Raw genomic sequence first — 18,965 nt, forward strand, 5'->3', positions numbered from 1 at the left:
TTATGCTTATGTTGTATTAATAGAAGGGGAGGGGTTATGGGACCTTTTCTTTGATGCAGAACTTACTCGGAAACATGCGTGCTATGTTCCTTATTGTCAACTTCTGTCTGCAATTGCATTAATAAAGGTTTTTGAATGATTTCATTTAAGATATAGTCATAATGCTAATTTCACCAATGAGCCAATGATTTACAAGGACCAAGGAAACGAACCCTAACAGCTTCTTGGGATCCAAACACATTAAAGCACTTACATTGCATATAAAACAAAAAATAAAACATGACATAATATAACACTATTACCCCACTACACATCTACAATAAAACACTTACAATACAACATGTATAGTACCGCCATACAACAATATTACAACGTATGCGTGTGTCTGTACCGTTGTGTTTGTCTCTTCACAGTCCCCGCTGTTCCGTAAGGTGTATTTGTATCTGTTTTATCTGATTTTACTGCTTGCATCAGTTACCTGATGTGGAATAGAGTTCCATGTAGTCATGACTCTATGTAGTACTGTGCGCCTCCCATAGTCTGTTCTGGACTTGGGGATTGTGAAGAGACCTCTGGTGGCATGTCTTGTGGGGTATGCATGGGTGTCTGAGCTGTGAGCTAGTAGTTTAAACAGACAGCTCGGTACATTCAGCTTGTCAACACCTCTTACAAAAACAAGTAGTGATGATGTCAATTTCTCTTCCACTTTGAGCCATGAGAGATTGACATACATATAATTGTTAGCTCTCCGTGTACTTTTAAGGGCCAGCCGTGATGCCCTGTTCTGAGCCAACTGCAATTGTCCAAAGTCCCTCTTTGTGGCACCTGACCACACTACTGAACAGTAGTCTAGGTGCTACAAAACTAATTGTTCCTGATCAGTTATTAATATTGTACTACCAAATTACATGTTTTGTTGATATCTTGAGATTGAACATGTGCTGCACAGGAAGAACATTGTTATTTGAGTCAACCTTTCAAATAGAAAGTATTTTACTTGGACACAACAGTGTTATTAAAGAAAACATTCACTTCCTCAATGCTCTTTATTAGAGTGTTTATTTTAGCTTTTTGTAAACTATGGTTTGATCATGTGGTTGCACTGTGTTCAGTCAGATGTCTGTTAGAAGGAGGAAGTCAGTTCAGTCTCAAAGATTTATCACAGCTCTTAGGATGTCGAGGATTGTTTCTTGTCTGTTCTGTAAGATCATTTATTTTTCTTATCTTATTTATTTTGCTGTCATTTGACAATAAATTAAGTGTCTCATGAATTATTCTGTTCTTAGGTGTCTTAAGACTGTGTGTTGGAACTGAGGCTTTGACAGAGACACTGGTAGAACTCGGACACAATGCAACCCTGAACTGTTCTCTAAATGTAACTAATGTACATTGGTACATTCAGCACCACCCACAACCTCCACTGGTCATACTCCGCTCTTTCTCTAGTAGTAGTCCTGTTGCTTTTTATTACAATAATACTTTTAGACAGAAATATTCATTAGAAACAGGCAATAGATTGTTAATACAGAATGTAACAGTAGATGATTGTGGAGTGTACTACTGTGCAAAGAAAGAAAAGGATTTTGTCCTTTTCAGTAACGGCACCAGACTCATGACAACTGGTAAGTGAACATTTCATTCAATGATCAACATGCTATATTTTGTTTAAAAGATACTTTTGAAAAGTGTTTTTGTTTACGTTTAACACAGCTAGGTGCAAAACCACTACAGAAATGTTATATCCACTTTGAGTACCATAACCTAAAGTGAATGTTGGCTATACATGTTTTCCTTAACCCTGCAGGTCTTGAATCAATCAATGAAACAACAAACACAAGTTTCAAGCTCCGTAAGTGATTATGTGTTTGTAATTTTTCAACTGATTTAATAGTGACTTTAATAATCTGGAAAAGTATTTTAATGATTTTAAACACATTGTGTTTATTTAGGCTATCACAGTTTGTTGAAATAAAATTCAGGAATGTTAAATAAGTACATTTGCCAATTTCAGTTGATCCTAAAGCTTCAGAGCAACCCAGAGACTTCAACACAACATGGCTAAAGGGTCTTCTCATTGGATCCGGGGTCTTAAATGCAGTGCTCATTTTATTGCTGTCAGGTGTGTTTCTACACTCTTGAAATACGTTTGTTAGTAACCTAGTAACATCTTGGTGGTACTGTGAGGCTCAGTTGGTAGAACATGGCACTTGCGCTGCCAGGGTTGTGGGTTTGATTCCTCGTGCCACCCATATGTAAAATGTATGCACGCATAACTGTAAGTTACTTTTGATAAAAGCTTCTGCTAAATGGCATATTGTTATAATATTTTTTATCTTACTAAAACTTTTCTTTAGACTGGATACCAGGCTAACCTTTTCTGCCTTTACATGCAATGTTAGAACTATCTGTTACTGTACTTTTGCCCCAGTACACACTGCAATATGTAAGATGTTACTCAGTGAAGTGTGATCACAATAGTCTATACTAATTCCATCTGAATGGGTCATCTTAGCCATTTCAGTGCTGTGGAAGAGAGCTGCTTGCCAGAAGAACCATGACTCTCCTCCAACCCCTGAACCACCTGAAAGGGCAGACGGGCCAGAGGTCAGTATCTGTAGTGGGAATATGGATATATATACAGTATATGAATATTATATCATACTTATCTTTATGAGGGATGTTTTCACTCATATCCACACTGTTTTTCAGTATGAAGTGATACAGCTGGTTCAGACACCAAGAGGACCAAGGCCCGACTGCATAGCCTCAACTATTTACTCCAGAGTCCAGTTTCCAAATCCTTAACTCACAACTACTGCTTAATAAGGTGCCACATCTTGACTTTGGTGGATAATGTGAATCTACTCTGAATATTCCTATATTTGTATAATGTGTTTAGTGGTGCTCTTCGTCACTATCGTCTATATTCCAGTCAGCAATATCTTTGAAGGAACTTGTTACCTTTGTGTCTTGTTTCATGTTTTTCATTGTTCCTTGCTGGAAATACATGTTCATTAGTGCCTGTCTTAAAAGTAAATTGTTGCTTTTTTTGTGAAGCAGTTAGGAAGAGGTTTATGTATTTCTGTAGAAAAAGCCCCCAAGCATTTTGTAGTATATTGATGCGGCATCAACCACACATATCCTGTTTGAGAGCTTAAAGCTTACTGAGCAGCACGCATGTCCCAATTACTGTACAATTTACCTTTTTTAATCATGACTTTTTCAAACATTAAACTAGAGTTTTGAATTTTAAGTTCATTAAAAAGCCTACTGCATGTGCCCGATAACACCTTTGTGAGTAGAATGTAGTGGTTTGTATATTTTAGTTGTTTAAGTTCAGACCACTGTAAAAAAGATCATGTCAGTGTATTGCACTTTTTTCAAACATTATCTCAGTGTTTCCTCTTCATGGAAATAAAATCTCTGTTTTGGAATCAACCATCTCTTATCTCAGGTACTCTACCTACATTGCCTTCAAAATAAGAGTGTCCACAAAACAAAGCATTTATAAACAGCATGTTGTAATGGCAGTGGTACCAGTCACCGATCACTAAATGGTCATAAAGGTCACAAGGTGTCTTAAAACTAGAAACCTTAATTGAAGCAGTAACAAAGTGGACACCCCGCCTCAATGTTGGTAAAAAGCTGAGGGATGAGCCTGGAGATATGTAACCACTTTGCACAGACTTGCGCTTCATGTGGAAACTTTAAGCAAGTTAACAATGACCTTACACATCATTGTAACTAAGTTTTAACTTAGTTAACTTGACTACTTAAGTTAGGTATTCCACTAGTAATGTAAGCTGAAAGCTAACTGACCATAAAGACATGGGGGAGGGGGGTCAATCAAATAAATTGCTATTCAATTCGGGACTTGAATTGAAATTCAGTTATTGGATTTAATAACTGTCAAAGGAAATAATGTATCCCTGCAATGAGTAAGTCTATAGGCAAAGTGGGCATGACTATGATTGGTCTGACCTCTGGAATGTCACAGTAGATGATTGTGGAGGTTTCTACTGTTCACAGAAAGAAGACAAGGGTCTACTATTCAGCAATGGCACCAGACTCATGACCACCAGTGCAGATTCAATTAAATTACAAATATATTTCATCAAAATATACATCTTTATTTAAATATCACATTTTGAGTATTAAACCTGTCACAACATATGTTGAATGTGGGATGCAAAACAATTTTAACATCCTGTTTATTACGGTCTTCCTTGTTCTGTTACAAATGTGGATAAGAATAACTCAGGATATATAACATTGTGTTACGCGGAGTAGAACAGGGGAACCCAAGAGCAGACTCAGACGAGGAGACTGGGATGAAGTAACCAAGGTATTTATTGAAACACAGGGGGAAGATGGAGTGCAGGCCAGGGGAAGTTTGGGTGGGTTGCAGGAAACCAGGTGCGGAGGCTGAGGCTGGAGCTAGAGGGGTTGGGACAGGGTAAGCAGGTCCAGAGGGGAATCCAAGGGAGTACTAGAGTGGAGAATCCATTACAGAGTAGCAAGATGACGAGACGTGGAACTGGAGACAGGGACCAGAGTCAGAGCGGGAGAAACTGTAGCGGAGAGGAAAACAGAGTCAGGCAAGGAAAACAGGCACAACATGATCTAACAGTAACAAATGGCTAGAAGCGTAGACTGACTGAGCAGAGATTACAATCTGGCAGCGCTGAGTATTTGTAGAGGTCTTGATTATGGAACAGGTTGCAGCTGGTGGGGATCTGCCCTGACTACAGCACACCTGTCTCCGACAAGACAAGACAAGACCAGACCAGACAGACCAATAGAGGGTGTGGCAGGAGCAGATGTAACACATTGTATGTGCAGTAAATCTGTTTTGTTTTCCCAAGAGGTTTATGCTGACTATCTAAACCAGCCCTCCAACTGCAGGTCATCATTGGAGAACTGTCTTCTGTCCATTTACAGTGTTCTGAATGTTATTCTGATCGTTATAATCCTGGTTGAGTGAATAAAAAAATAGATAATTAAATAATGTGAACGTTTTAAATAGTTTGTTGTATGCTGAGAATGTAAATGTTGCTTGTGTAAAATGTATATAGACTTTTCCTATGATGTTGGTTTATATTTCAGTACATATTGTGACCTTGGCATGTCATAACAGAAACTGTTGTTCAAAACTAAGACCACCTCAAGATGTAGACCAGAGGTAAGAGACTTGTTGTAGACCACCTGAACAGTTGCAGCATTCTTCCTCACAAATTGATTAGACTTAACAGTATCAAATACTGAAAAGCATACAACATAACACGACATGTAGGTGTTTTTTCATAAAATCAGTGACACAGATCCCAGCACCACCAGGAGGATTACATCCTGAACTTATATCAAGAATTACTATTGCAGTATAATGCATGGTTCCACAAGTGCAAGCTAACAACTCCAGCTAGTCCTGGTGTGTTTTTGTATACATAAACGGTCAATCCATTAGTGTTAACTATCTTCTAGTGAAATTTCATGATTACTGTAATCAGCTGCTTAACTTCCATTTTGTTCTAAAGCTCTGTGACTTCTGTGGAAATGGTCATTGAAATTGCAGTGAAGATCACAGGAACAAAAGAAATGTATGACTCATGACCCACTCAGCAGGAGTTGTGAGAAAGATCTTGCACAGTGGAAAGTAACACATTTCACCACAACACAAATAGCTCATGTAAATGGTCACAGGCTGTGGTTTTACAATGGTATTTTTGCCGGTGATGCTTGTGCAAGAATTTGTCTGTTGCAATACACTTTTGTAATGAGCACCTTCACAGGGGTTGTTACCCTACCTTAACAAAGTTATCTTAAACAGTAACAACGAAAAAATATACTTTGAGATAAGGTATAGCCTACACATGTCCAGTAAATAATGTATAATGATTTAGCCATAGCTTCTGGACCAATGATACAATATTCCCAAAACTCTTCAGATGGTCTGTCTTTGACAACACTTAATTTTCCTGGATGTGGCAGAGCAAGGTGTGTGTGTGTTATGACAGGGTACAGGTGTTAGTTAAGGCAGGTTCCAGGGCCTGGTGCTATGGGGTCTACATATCAGGGAAATGGCTCCGTCTACAGAGACTCTACTGGCCTTCCAAATACCCCGTGACATCATCCTCTCAGGCTGGTTAGGTGTGCTGCAACCAAACAAACTGTAGTCAGGGATTTGAGGTGAGGCAGTGTACACAAACATCTCAGCAAAGTCTCTATAACATCTCAAGGATCACATCAATATAATATAACGGTAATATCATCTGTATAATATAACCTGCACTTTTTAGTCTTTGTGTCGTCATGATTTTCAGTGATACACACAGTCCTACACATTTTGACCGGCTACATTTTAACTGGTTGAACAGCACCATCTGCTGAAAATAGTAAGCACTGCATGTGTTCACACAATGCATCCTGGCAACCCAACAAAATAACCCGACAGAAACCAGGCAAAAGGCAAAAGCCCTAGTGCAGAAAAGAGGTGGACACGTTATGCTCCCAAAGGAGTCAAGAGGTATATCAAGTAAATTATTTAGGAGAGATTATTGACATTCTTAATCCAGCAGCACATTGTCTTTCAACACTATACAAATAAACTCTGGTCCTGTGCGTTGCATCACATCACTTGCTGATCCTGTTCATGGCATGCTGACCACTCCACTCATTGCAAAATAAATGTACATGCTATTCAACCATTGCATCCAAACTGCTTGTGCGTGTCTGCATAGCCAGGTGCTAAAATATAACTTGGTTCTATTTGTGACCCGTGATGCACTGCAAGTCCCGCCTCTCCCATCTCCTCATTGGTTTTAAGGAGCATATAATCACGTGGGTGATTGAAAGACAAACTGCGGTCCACACTCCAGTCCAATTGGTTGTGGTACTGCACCTTAAAGTTGGTTGCCAACCGCCATATAAAGACGAAGAAGCCCGAAGGAGGAGAGATTACTAGAAACAAATTGGGTTTACCCTTATATTTGTGGATTAATTGTCGGAGTAGAGGACCTTGTGCATTTCAGGTAAAATAACAACCCAATGTTTATATCCCAGGACAGATTAGCTAGCAACAGAAAGCTACCTAGCTAAATTTCCATGAATTTTTAATGCTTTTCGACCTGTCCCCAAATTAATATAATTGGTTCAGAGTTTATTTTGATATTTCAACCTGTGTTTCCTGATCGCGTCTGGTGTGGATGGACAAAATCAACATTCTCACCCGGTCTAGTCAGCAAGTAAAAAAGGCGCTTCAACACTATAGACCAGAGCTATGTACAACTAATCTCAATACATACCTCTCCTAAACATACCTCTTTTTCCCAGTTCTGGAGATGTGTCCATTCAGAGAGAATGGACACAATTTTTTCCTTATGGCCTTATAGAGTTGGTCGAGTGTGGTCTTAGTGCCAGCATCGGTCTGTGGTGGTAAATAAACTCTCTTGGTAGATAGTGTGGTCTACAGCTTATCATAAGGTACTCTACCTCAGGCGAGCAATACCTCGAGACTTCTTTAATATTAGACATTGTGGATCAGCTGTTATTGACAAAAAGACACACACCCCCACTCCTCGTCTTACCAGACGTAGCTTCTCTGTTCTGTCGGTGCATTGAAAATCCCTCCAGCTCTATATTATCCTTGTCGTCGTTCAGCCACGACTCAGTGAAACATAAGATATTACAGTTCTTAATGTCCCGTTGGTAGGATTATTGTAATCGTAGGTCATCAATTTTATTTTCCAATGAGTGCATGTTAGGAAGTATAATTGATGGCAGTGAGAGCTCGCCTACGGATTCTCAGAAGACAACCCAGTCTGCGTCTTCTTTTCCTCCGTCTTCTCTTCACACAAATGATGGGGATCTGGGCCTGTTCCCAGGAGAGCAGTATATCTTTCTCGTCGGACTCATTGAAGGAAAAAGCTTCTTCAATTCGTGGTGAGTAATCCCAGTTCCAATGTCCTGTCACGTCCTGACCATAGTAAGTTGTTATTTATGGTAGAGTAGGTCAGGGCGTGACAGGGGGTTTTCTAGTTTAGATTTTCTATGTTATGTTCTAGTTTTGTATTTCTATGTTGGGTTGTTCTAGTTTTTGTATTTCTATGTTAGGCTTTGTTTGAGATGATCTCCAATTAGAGGCAGCTGGTCATCGTTGTCTCTAATTGGAGGTCATGTTTAAGTTGGTGTTTGTCCCACCTGGGTTTGTGGGAGATTGTTTTTTGTTTTTTGAGTAGTGTATGTTTCAACGCTGCGTCACGGTTTGTTGTTTTGTTCTTTAGTTTATGTATTGCATAGTTTCACAGTGTAAATAAAATGTGGAACGACACATGCTGCACTTTGGTCCGTTCCTCCTTCCTACGACAACTGTGACATGTCCAGAAGTTATTTTTGGTCATAAGAGACGGTAGCAGCAACATTATGTACAAAATAAGTAAAAAGCTAAGTTACAAACAATGCAAAAAAACTAACAAAATAGCACAATTGGTTATGGGCATGTAAAACGTCAGCCATCCTCTTCAGCGCCATCTTAATACCCATTCAATGTAATCAGTAAACCTTCCCGTCACATTGTATCATATGCTTTTTAAATGTCAAAATATACTCTTGACATCACTTCCTTGCCAAAGCTTTGGCCACCTCACTACTAACTGAAACCAATGTATCAAGGGTTGTCCTTCCTTTTCTGAATCCACTCTGGTATGGACTTAATAGACCCTTATATTCCAGACAATACATTAATCTACCTACAATCAACTTTTCCTTTCGTTTACAGAGATTTCATGTAAGTGCAATAGGTCGAAAGCTAGCAGGACTTGACGGATCTTTAGCAGGCTTCACAAAAGGCAACACCACAGCACTTTTCCATCATGATGGCAGCACTCCTGTCCTCCATATTTTGTTAAATAAACTCTATCTTTCCCAAAACTTCTGCAGGCAGATGTTTAAACATAATGTAGCATAATCAATTCTCACCTGGAGCAGTGCAACACACCCCATCCAAAGCCCTCGTTATTTCAGACATGGTGAATTCAGCATCCAGTGACTTTCCAGAATCACACATACATTATTACCAAAGATTTGTTTTTAACTAACCGGTACTAGGGTATACATCTTCGTGCATTCTTAGCTTTTCTTCCTTATGTCATTCATTACCTAGGGTTTGTCTAGAAGGGATACAGCTTTGTCAAAAGTGACTTTTCGCAGCAAGTTTAGGAGAACTTATGCAGCAGGTTAGGACAATTAGCATAGCAGGTTAGGATAATTAGGTTAAGGTTAGGAAATGGGTTAGGGTTAGCTAAAATAAACAAACTTCGTATAAATAAACTTTTACATATGGATGCAGTCTAGTCTGAAGGCATTTCAAGTACAGTAAAGTATCAGTTCCTTAGGCAGATTAAAAACTAGGCCTATCAGTTCCTTAGGCAGATTAAAAACTAGGCCTATCAGTTCCTTAGGCAGATTAAAAACTAGGCCTATCAGTTCCTTAGGCAGATTAAAAACTAGGCCTATCAGTTCCTTAGGCAGATTAAAAACTAGGCCTATCAGTTCCTTAGGCAGATTAAAAACTAGGCCTATCAGTTCCTTAGGCAGATTAAAAACTAGGCCTATCAGTTCCTTAGGCAGATTAAAAACTAGGCCTATGTAAAATGTGTAATGGGGAGGAACATCACATCTGTTGCAACATGTCCTTTAGGTTGACCCTACCCCTTTGGAATGCACCCACCTGTCAGTGCCAATATGGGCCATTCACATCAGTATTATGATTGGTTGCTCAGCCTTTCTTTCATATCCAGCCAGGCCACTGTGTTTATAACCCTGCTAGTCTCGTTCCTAACCATAACATGCTCTATCCCTACTCCACAGATGCTGGTTGCCGGTTTGTGTGATCTTGTTGATGGAACTCCAAGGTATTAATATTAGAGTTATATGTTATATTGTTGTTTGTTCTTATTCTACATGTGCAAAACAGCATATTGATGTCGGTGTCAGATGGATTCATTGGAGGCAAATTTTGATGTCTGTGTTTTGTAGTCTCTTTGCAGGAGAGAGTGGAAGGTTATTTTACTATGCAGGTACAATGTGATGCCTATTAAAGAGGTCACCATATTTTGGCGATACAAGGATGACCGTAATGTCTGCAATATTGTCAGTGGAAAAGCAGACTTGACAGACCAAGACCGTCAGTTCAGAAACAGAATCAGGATTTTCCCTGAGGAATGGTCAAACGGCAACTTCTCTCTCCTACTGACTGATCTCAAGGACTCTGATAGTGGGAGTTATTCATGTTTCATACCAACAGTGAACATTCTTCATCAAGTGGAACTTTCTGTTCAAGGTTTGTATTACTACCAAGTGTAACAGCCTCTTATCTATACTTTATTGGAATTTCCATTAACAGTTTTAAGAAGTTGATGATACAGTATGATAACACTATGGAAATGTCCCTCTTTATTTTACAGAAAAACCAACTCCTAAAGTTGGTCCAAAGAGCAGCAGCGTGAGCATCAAAGGACAGAACCTCAGCCCCTTCCTGTTTCTCCTCCTCAGTCCAACTCTCCACTACCTTTAACTTACAGCACATAAATTGGTAATTGTACTTCCTATGAGACTGTTGACAAGTTCTGAGTGTTTAACCTCTATGGGCTACTCAACAGCCAGTGTAATCCTGTGGCGCGATATTCAAATACCTTAGAAATGCTATTACTTCAATTTCTCAAACATATGACTATTTTACACCATTTTAAAGACAAGACTCTCGTTAATCTAACCACACTGTCCGATTTCAAAAAGGCTTTACAACGAAAGCAAAACATTAGATTATGTCAGCAGAGTACCCAGCCAGAAATAATCAGACACCCATTTTTCAAGCTAGCATATAATGTCACATAAACCCAAACCACAGCTAAATGCAGCACTAACCTTTGATGATCTTCATCAGATGACACACCTAGGACATTATGTTATACAATACATGCATGTTTTGTTCAATCAAGTTCATATTTATATCAAAAAACAGCCTTTTACATTAGCATGTGACTAGCATGTGACTAGCATTCCCACCGAACACTTCCGGTGAATTTACTAAATTACTCACGATAAACGTTCACAAAAAACATAACAATTATTTTAAGAATTATAGATACAGAACTCCTATATGCACTCGCTATGTCCGATTTTAAAATAGCTTTTCGGTGAAAGCACATTTTGCAATATTCTAAGTAGATAGCCCGGCATCACAGGGCTAGCTATTTAGACACCCACCAAGTTTAGCTCTCACCAAAGTCAGATTTACTATAAGAAAAATGTTATTACCTTTGCTGTTCTTCGTCAGAATGCACTCCCAGGACTTCTACTTCAATAACAAATGTTGGTTTGGTCCCAAATAATCCATAGTTATATCCAAATAGCGGCATTTTGTTCATGCGTTCAAGACACTATCCGAAGGGTAAATAAGGGTCATGCTCCCGACGCGTTTCGTGACAAAAAAATTCTAAATATTCCATTACCGTACTTCGAAGCATGTCAACCGCTGTTTAAAAGCAATTTTTATGCCATTTTTCTCGTAAAAAAGCGATAATATTCCGACCGGGAGTGGTGCTTTTCGTTCAAAGAAAGAGAAAGTAAACATGGAGTCGACTCGGGCACACGCGCCCCGCCCCATTGTCCTCAGATCGACCACTATCAAAATGCGCTACTGTTTTTCAGCCATGGCCTGCAAAGCCACGATTCAGCTTTCTGGCGCCTTCTGAGAGCCTATGGGAGCGTTAGAAAATGTCACGTCATGCCAGAGATCCCCTGTTTTTGTTAGAGATGATCAATAAGGCCATGAAATGGTCAGAGAGAGCGCTTCCTGTTTGGAATCTTCTCAGGTTTTGGCCTGCCAAATGAGTTCTGTTATACTCACAGACACCATTCAGACAGTTTTAGAAACTTTAGGGTGTTTTCTATCCAAATCAAACAATTATATGCATATTCTAGTGACTGGGCAGGAGTAGTAACCAGATTAAATCGGGTACGTTTTTTATCCGGCCGTGCAAATACTGCCAACTAGCCCCAACAGGTTAAACTGCTGAAATAGTTATTTTTTTCTTTAATGTATGTAATAGGACACTGCTACTACACCTCTTGCTAGATCCACCTTTCAACAGGTGAGGAAAAAAGCTTTTCCAAATTGCCTGTAGTACTACTGCAACTTCCGCACTTTAGCAACAGGTAATGGTTTGCTTTTGTGAACTATATTTAATGCACTTATAATACAGTATTTGTTGCTGATTAAATGCATGATGTTTTTTAAAAAGCCAGGGCCATCTGTAAAATCAAATTTGAACTAGGATTGAAATAGGATTGAGTCAATGTGTCCCTCCTGTCAACAAGATGCAGCTTTACTTACTAACATATTGAAGTATTTCCAGATCAGTTACTAATAATGTACTACCAAATGACATACGTTTTGTTGATATCTTGAGATTGAACATGTGCTGCACAGTAAAAACGTAGTTATTTCAGTCAACCTTTCAATTAGAAAGCATTTTACTTTGACACCACAGTGTTATTAAAGGAAACATATTCGCTTCCTCAATGCTCTTTATTAAGCTTTTTGTAAACTATGGTTTGATCATGTGGTCACACTGTGTTCAGTCAGATGTCTGTTAGAAGGAGGAAGTCAGTTCAGTCTCAAAGATTTATCACAGCTCTGAGGATGTCGAGTATTGTTTACTGTCTGTTCTGTAAGATCATTTATTTTTCTTATCTTATTTATTGGATTCTTCTTTTCTTCTTCGGTGTTTTAGAACTCTGTATTGGAACTGAGGCTTTGACAGAGACACTGGTAGAACTCGGACACAATGCAACCCTGAACTGTTCTCTAAATGTAACTGATGTACATTGGTACATTCAGCACCACCCACAACCTCCACTGGCCATACTCCGCTCTTTCTCTAATAGTAGTATTGCTGGTTTTTATTACAATTATACTTTTAGACAGAAATATTCATTAGAAACAGGAAATAGATTGTTAGTACAGAATGTAACAGTAGATGATTGTGGAGTGTACCACTGTGCAAAGAAAGAAAAGGATTTTGTCCTTTTCAGTAACGGCACCAGACTCATGACCACCGGTAAGTGAACATTTCATTCAATGATCAACATGCTATATTTTGTTTAAAAGATACTTTTGAAAAGTGTTTTTGTTTACGTTTAACACAGCTAGGTGCAAAACCACTACAGAAATGTTACATCCACTTTGAGTACCATAACCTAAAGTGAATGTTGGCTATACATGTTTTCCTTAACCCTGCAGGTCTTGAATCAATCAATGAAACAACAAACACAAGTTTCAAGCTCCGTAAGTGATTATGTGTTTGTAATTTTTCAACTGATTTAATAGTGACTTTAATAATCTGGAAAGTATTTTAATGATTTTAAACACATTGTGTTTATTTAGGCTATCACAGTTTGTTGAAATAAAATGCAGAAATGTTAAATAAGTACATTTGCCAATTTCAGTTGATCCTAAAGCTTCAGAGCAACCCAGAGACTTCAACACAACATGGCTAAAGGGTCTTCTCATTGGATCCGGGGTCTTAAATGCAGTGCTCATTTTATTGCTGTCAGGTGTGTTTCTACACTCTTAAAATATGTTTTTTAGTAACCTAGTAACATCTTGGTGGTACTGTGAGGCTCAGTTGGTAGAACATGGCACTTGCGCTGCCAGGGTTGTGGGTTTGATTCCCCGTGCCACCCATATGTAAAATGTATGCACGCATAACTGTAAGTTACTTTTGATAAAAGCTTCTGCTAAATGGCATATTGTTATAATATTTTTTATCTTACTAAAACTTTTCTTTAGACTGGATACCAGGCTAACGTTTTCTGCCTTTACATGCAATGTTAGGTCTTTCTGTTATTGTACTTTTGACTGCATGCAGACCCAAAACCCAATGCAATACGTAAGATGTTACTCAGTGAAGTGTGATCACAATAGTCTATACTAATTCCATCTGAATGGGTCATCTTAGCCATTTCAGTGCTGTGGAAGAGAGCTGCTTGCCAGAAGAACCATGACTCTCCTCCAACCCCTGAACCACCTGAAAGGGCAGACGGGCCAGAGGTCAGTATCTGTAGTGGGAATATGGATATATATACAGTATGTGAATATTATATCATACTTATCTTTATGAGGGATGTTTTCACTCATATCCACACTGTTTTTCAGTATGAAGTGATACAGCTGGTTCAGACACCAAGAGGACCAAGGCCCGACTGCATAGCCTCAACCATTTACTCCAGAGTCCAGTTTCCAAATCCTGAACTCACAACTACTGCTTAATAAGGTGCCACATCTGTATCTACCATTCCTCTTCAATCTGGTTTAACATATCTGGGCTATTGTGATAAAGTGACTTTGGTGGATAATGTGAACCACAATATGACTTTGGTAGATCATGTGAATCTACTCTGAATATTAATATCTTTGTATTCTATGTATAACGCTGCTCTTCGTCACTATCGTCTATATACCAGTTAGCAATATCTTTGAAGGAAATTGTTACTTTGTGTCTTGATTCATGTTTTTTTTTTTGTGAAGCTGTTAGGAAGAGTTTGGTGTATTTCTGAGTAGAAGGTAGTGCTTTGTATATTTTAGTTAAGTTCAGACCACTGTAAGAAAGGTAATGTCAGTGTATTGCACATTATTTCAGTGTTCACTCTTCATGGAAAATAAAACATAAAATCTCTGTTTTGGAATCAACCATCTCTTATCTGAGGTACTCTACCTACATTGCCTTCAAAGTAAGAGTGTGCACAAAACAAAGCTTTTATAAACAGCATGTTGTAATGGCAGTGGTACCAGTCACCTATCACTAAATGGTCATCAAGGTCACAAGGTGTCTTAAAGTTAGAATCCTTAATTGAAACAGTAACAAAGTGGACACCCCGCCTCAATTTTGCTAAAAAGCTGAGGGATGAGCCTGGAGAATGTAACCACTCACATTTGTAGACAGAACTATGGTCAGATCATCCAACATTATAGTTTTAACCATGCTTTGAGGCTACACAGTATTTGTTTATATTTTGAGTTCTGATAGGGTAGGAAAGTTGAACAAGCTCATGAGGAATTTGTAAGTTATATTCCTCAATCATCAATGGGTATGTCATTACCGGTAATTTATAATAAATGTCCCAAAATGGATGTGGCAATAAAGGATTGTAGCTTTAATACCAGGTAGAGGTTATTTTTCAATAGAATTTCCTGCTCTGTATATTTTTAGATTTGACCTTCTGCATAATGACAATGTGGTCGTTAGACGAGAGACGAATTGACACTCACCACTTCCTCTTCGCACTTTGCACAGACCTGCCCTTCATGTGGAAACTTTTAATCAAGTTAACAATGACCTTCCACATCGTTATGTTTGTGTTTTTAGTTTTATCTTAAGTAGTGAAGTTAAGTTAGGTGTTCCACTAGTAATGTAAGCTGAAAGCTAACTGACCATAAAGACATGCCTATATGAAAGGGGGGAGGGTCAATCAAATAAATTGCTATTCAATTCGGGACTTGAATTGAAATTCAGTTATTGGATTTAATAACTGTCAAAGGAAATAATGTGTCCCTGCAATGAGTAAGTCTATAGGCAAAGTGGGCATGACTATGATTGGTCTGACCTCTAGAATGTCACAGTAGATGATTGTGGAGGTTTCTACTGTGCACAGAAAGAAGACAAGGGTCTACTATTCAGCAATGGCACCAGACTCATTACCAATATAATTCATCAACATATACATCTTTATATATATCACATTTTGAGGATTTATCCTCACAACATATGTTGAATGTGGGATTCAGACCAATTTCCCACCAATGTGGGATTCAGACCAATTTCCCACCAATGTGGGATGCAGACCAATTTCCCACCAATGTGGGATTCAGACCAATTTCCCACCAATGTGGGATTCAGACCAATTTCCCACCAATGTGGGATGCAGACCAATTTCCCACCAATGTGGGATGCAGACCAATTTCCCACCAATGTGGGATGCAGACCAATTTCCCACCAATGTGGGATGCAGACCAATTTTAACTTCCTCTGTTTATTACTGTCTTCCTTATTCTGTTACAAATGTATGATGTCTTGTAAATGTAAAGATGGTTTAGAATAACTCAGGACATATAACATTGGCTGTGCAGTAAATCTGTTTTGTTTTCCCCAGAGGTTTATGCTGACTATCTAAACCAGCCCTCCAACTGCAGGTCATCATGGGAGAACTGTCTTCTGTCCATCTACAGTGTTCTGAATGTTATTCTGATCATTATAATCCTGGGTGTGTAAATGGAAATACTAGATCATATCAAAATGTAAACATTTTAAATAGTTTAACATTTGAATGTTGTATGCTGAGAATTTAGATGTTGCTTGTGTAATATTGATACAGACTTTTTCTATGATGTTGGTTTATATTTCAGTACATATCGTGACCTTATCATGTCAGAACAGAAACTGTCTCTAAAAACTAAGACTACCTCAAGATGCAGACCAGAGGTAAGAGACTTGTTGTAGACCACCTGAACAGTTGCAGCATTCTCACGGACCAAATTACTTAACAGTATCAAATACTGAAAAGCATACAAATCAAATCAAATCAAATGTATTTATATAGCCCTTCGTACATCAGCTAAAATCTCAAAGTGCTGTACAGAAACCCAGCCTAAAACCCCAAACAGCAAGCAATGCATGTGAAAGAAGCACGGTGGCTAGGAAAAACTCCCTAGGAAAAACTCCCTAGAAAGGCCAAAAACCTAGGAAGAAACCTAGAGAGGAACCAGGCTATGAGGGGTGGCCAGTCCTCTTCTGGCTGTGCCGGGTGGATATTATAACAGAACATGGTCAAGATGTTAAAATGTTCATAAATGACCAGCATGGTCAAATAATAATAATCATAGTAGTTGTCGAGGGTGCAACAAGCACGTCTGGTGAACAGGTCAGGGTTCCGTAGCCGCAGACAGAACAGTTGAAACTGGAGCAGCAGCAAGGCCAGGTGGACTGGGGACAGCAAGGAGTCATCATGCCAGGTAGTCCTGAGGCATGGTCCTAGGGCTCAGGTCCTCCGAGAGAAAGAAAGAAAGAGAGAAAGAGAGAATTAGAGAGAGCATATTTAAATTCACACAGGACACCGGATAAGACAAGAGAAATACTCCAGATGTAACAGACTGACCCTAGCCCCCCGACACATAAACTACTGCAGCATAAATACTGGAGGCTGAGACAGGAGGGATCAGAAGACACTGTGGCCCCATCCGATGATACCCCCGGACAGGGCCAAACAGGCAGGATATAACCCCACCCACTTTGCCAAAGCACAGCCCCCACACCACTAGAGGGATGTCTACAACCACCAACTTACCGTCCTAAGACAAGGCCGAGTATAGCCCACAAAGATCTCCGCCATGGCACAACCCAAGGGGGGGGCGCCAACCCAGACAGGAAGACCACGTCAGTGACTCAACCCACTCAAGTGACGCACCCCTCCCATGGACGGCATGGAAGAACACCAGTAAGCCAGTGACTCAGCCCCTGTAATACGGTTAGAGGCAGAGAATCCCAGTGGAAAGAAGGGAATCGGCAAGGCAGAGACAGCAAGGGCGGTTCGTTGCTCCAGCCTTTCCGTTCACCTTCACACTCCTGGGCCAGACTATACTTAATCATAGGACCTACTGAAGAGATAAGTTTTCAGTAAAGACTTAAAGGTTGAGACTGAGTCTGCGTCTCTCACATGGGTAGGCAGACCATTCCATAAAAATGGAGCTCTATAGGAGAAAGCCCTACCTCCAGCCGTTTGCTTAGAAATTCTAGGGACAATTAGGAGGCCTGCGTCTTGTGACCGTAGCGTACGTGTAGGTATGTACGGCAGGACCAAATCGGAAAGATATTTGTTCCAGTGATGCTTGTGAAAGAATGTGTCTGTTGCAATACACTTCTATAATGCACGCCTTCACAAGAATTGTTACCCTACGTTAACAAAGTTGTCTTAAAAAAAGATATATATTTGAGATAAGGTATAGCCTACACATGTCCAGTAAATAATGTATAATGATTTAGCTATAGCTTCTGGACCAATGATACAATAATCACAAAACTCTTCAGATGGTCTGTCTTTGACAACACTTAATTTTCCTGGATGTGGCAGAGCAAGGTGTGTGTGTGTTATGACAGGGTACAGGTGTTAGTTAAGGCAGGTTCCAGGGCCTGGTGCTATGGGGTCTACATATCAGGGAAATGGCTCCGTCTACAGAGACTCTACTGGGCTTCCAAATACCCCCTGTGACATCATCCTCTCAGGCTGGTTAGGTGTGCTGCAACCAAACAAACTGTAGTCAGGGATTTGAGGTGAGGCATTGTACACAAACATCTCAGCAAAGTCTCTATAACATCTCAAGGATCACATCAATATAATATAACGGTAATATCATCTGTATAATGTAACCTGCAATTCTTAGTCCTTATGTGTCATCATGATTTTCAATGATACACACAGTCCAACACATTTTGACCGGTTACATTTTAACTGGTTGAACAGCACCATCTGCTGAAAATGGTAAGCACTGCAGGTGTTCGCACATTTTATCCTGGCAACCCAACAAATAACCAACAGAGACCAGGCAAGAGTCAAAAGCCCTAGCACAGAAAAGAGGTGGACACATTATACTCCCAAGGGAGTCAAGCGGTAAACCAAGTAAATCATCTCGGAGAGATATTTGACATTCATAATCCAGCAGCACATTGTCTTTGAGCACGTACAAATAAGATCTGGTCCAGTACATCACGTCAATGAACGCTATGGACCAGAGCCATGTACAGATAATCTCTATACATACCTCTGTTTCCCTGCTCTGGAGATGTGTCCATTCAGAGAGCTATCCTGTTCAGGCCTTTTTCCATTTGAAGAGCCATTGCACCAGCTTGTCTAAT

At 39.5% G+C, this 18,965-nt stretch overlaps 2 long non-coding RNA genes across 3 annotated transcripts; both read left to right on the forward strand.

Moving 5' to 3' along the window:
* Nucleotides 1-4,801: 4,801 nt before the first annotated feature.
* LOC115196366 (uncharacterized) lies at nt 4,802-16,492 on the forward strand. Its single transcript, XR_003878846.1, has 2 exons — nt 4,802-4,867; nt 16,212-16,492. It is a non-coding gene; the product is annotated as an uncharacterized LOC115196366 (long non-coding RNA).
* Nucleotides 12,060-15,214, forward strand: LOC115196363 (uncharacterized). 2 transcript variants are annotated; one of them, XR_003878842.1, is made up of 6 exons: nt 12,060-13,118; nt 13,301-13,345; nt 13,507-13,614; nt 14,019-14,110; nt 14,216-14,344; nt 14,400-15,214. It is a non-coding gene; the product is annotated as an uncharacterized LOC115196363 (long non-coding RNA). The 2 variants fall into 2 exon arrangements; XR_003878841.1 differs by having other exon boundaries at nt 14,216-15,214.
* Nucleotides 16,493-18,965: the final 2,473 nt, after the last annotated feature.

Source organism: Salmo trutta, chromosome 6 (assembly GCF_901001165.1).
Source record: "Salmo trutta chromosome 6, fSalTru1.1, whole genome shotgun sequence".
NCBI classification, from domain to species: Eukaryota; Metazoa; Chordata; class Actinopteri; order Salmoniformes; family Salmonidae; genus Salmo; species Salmo trutta.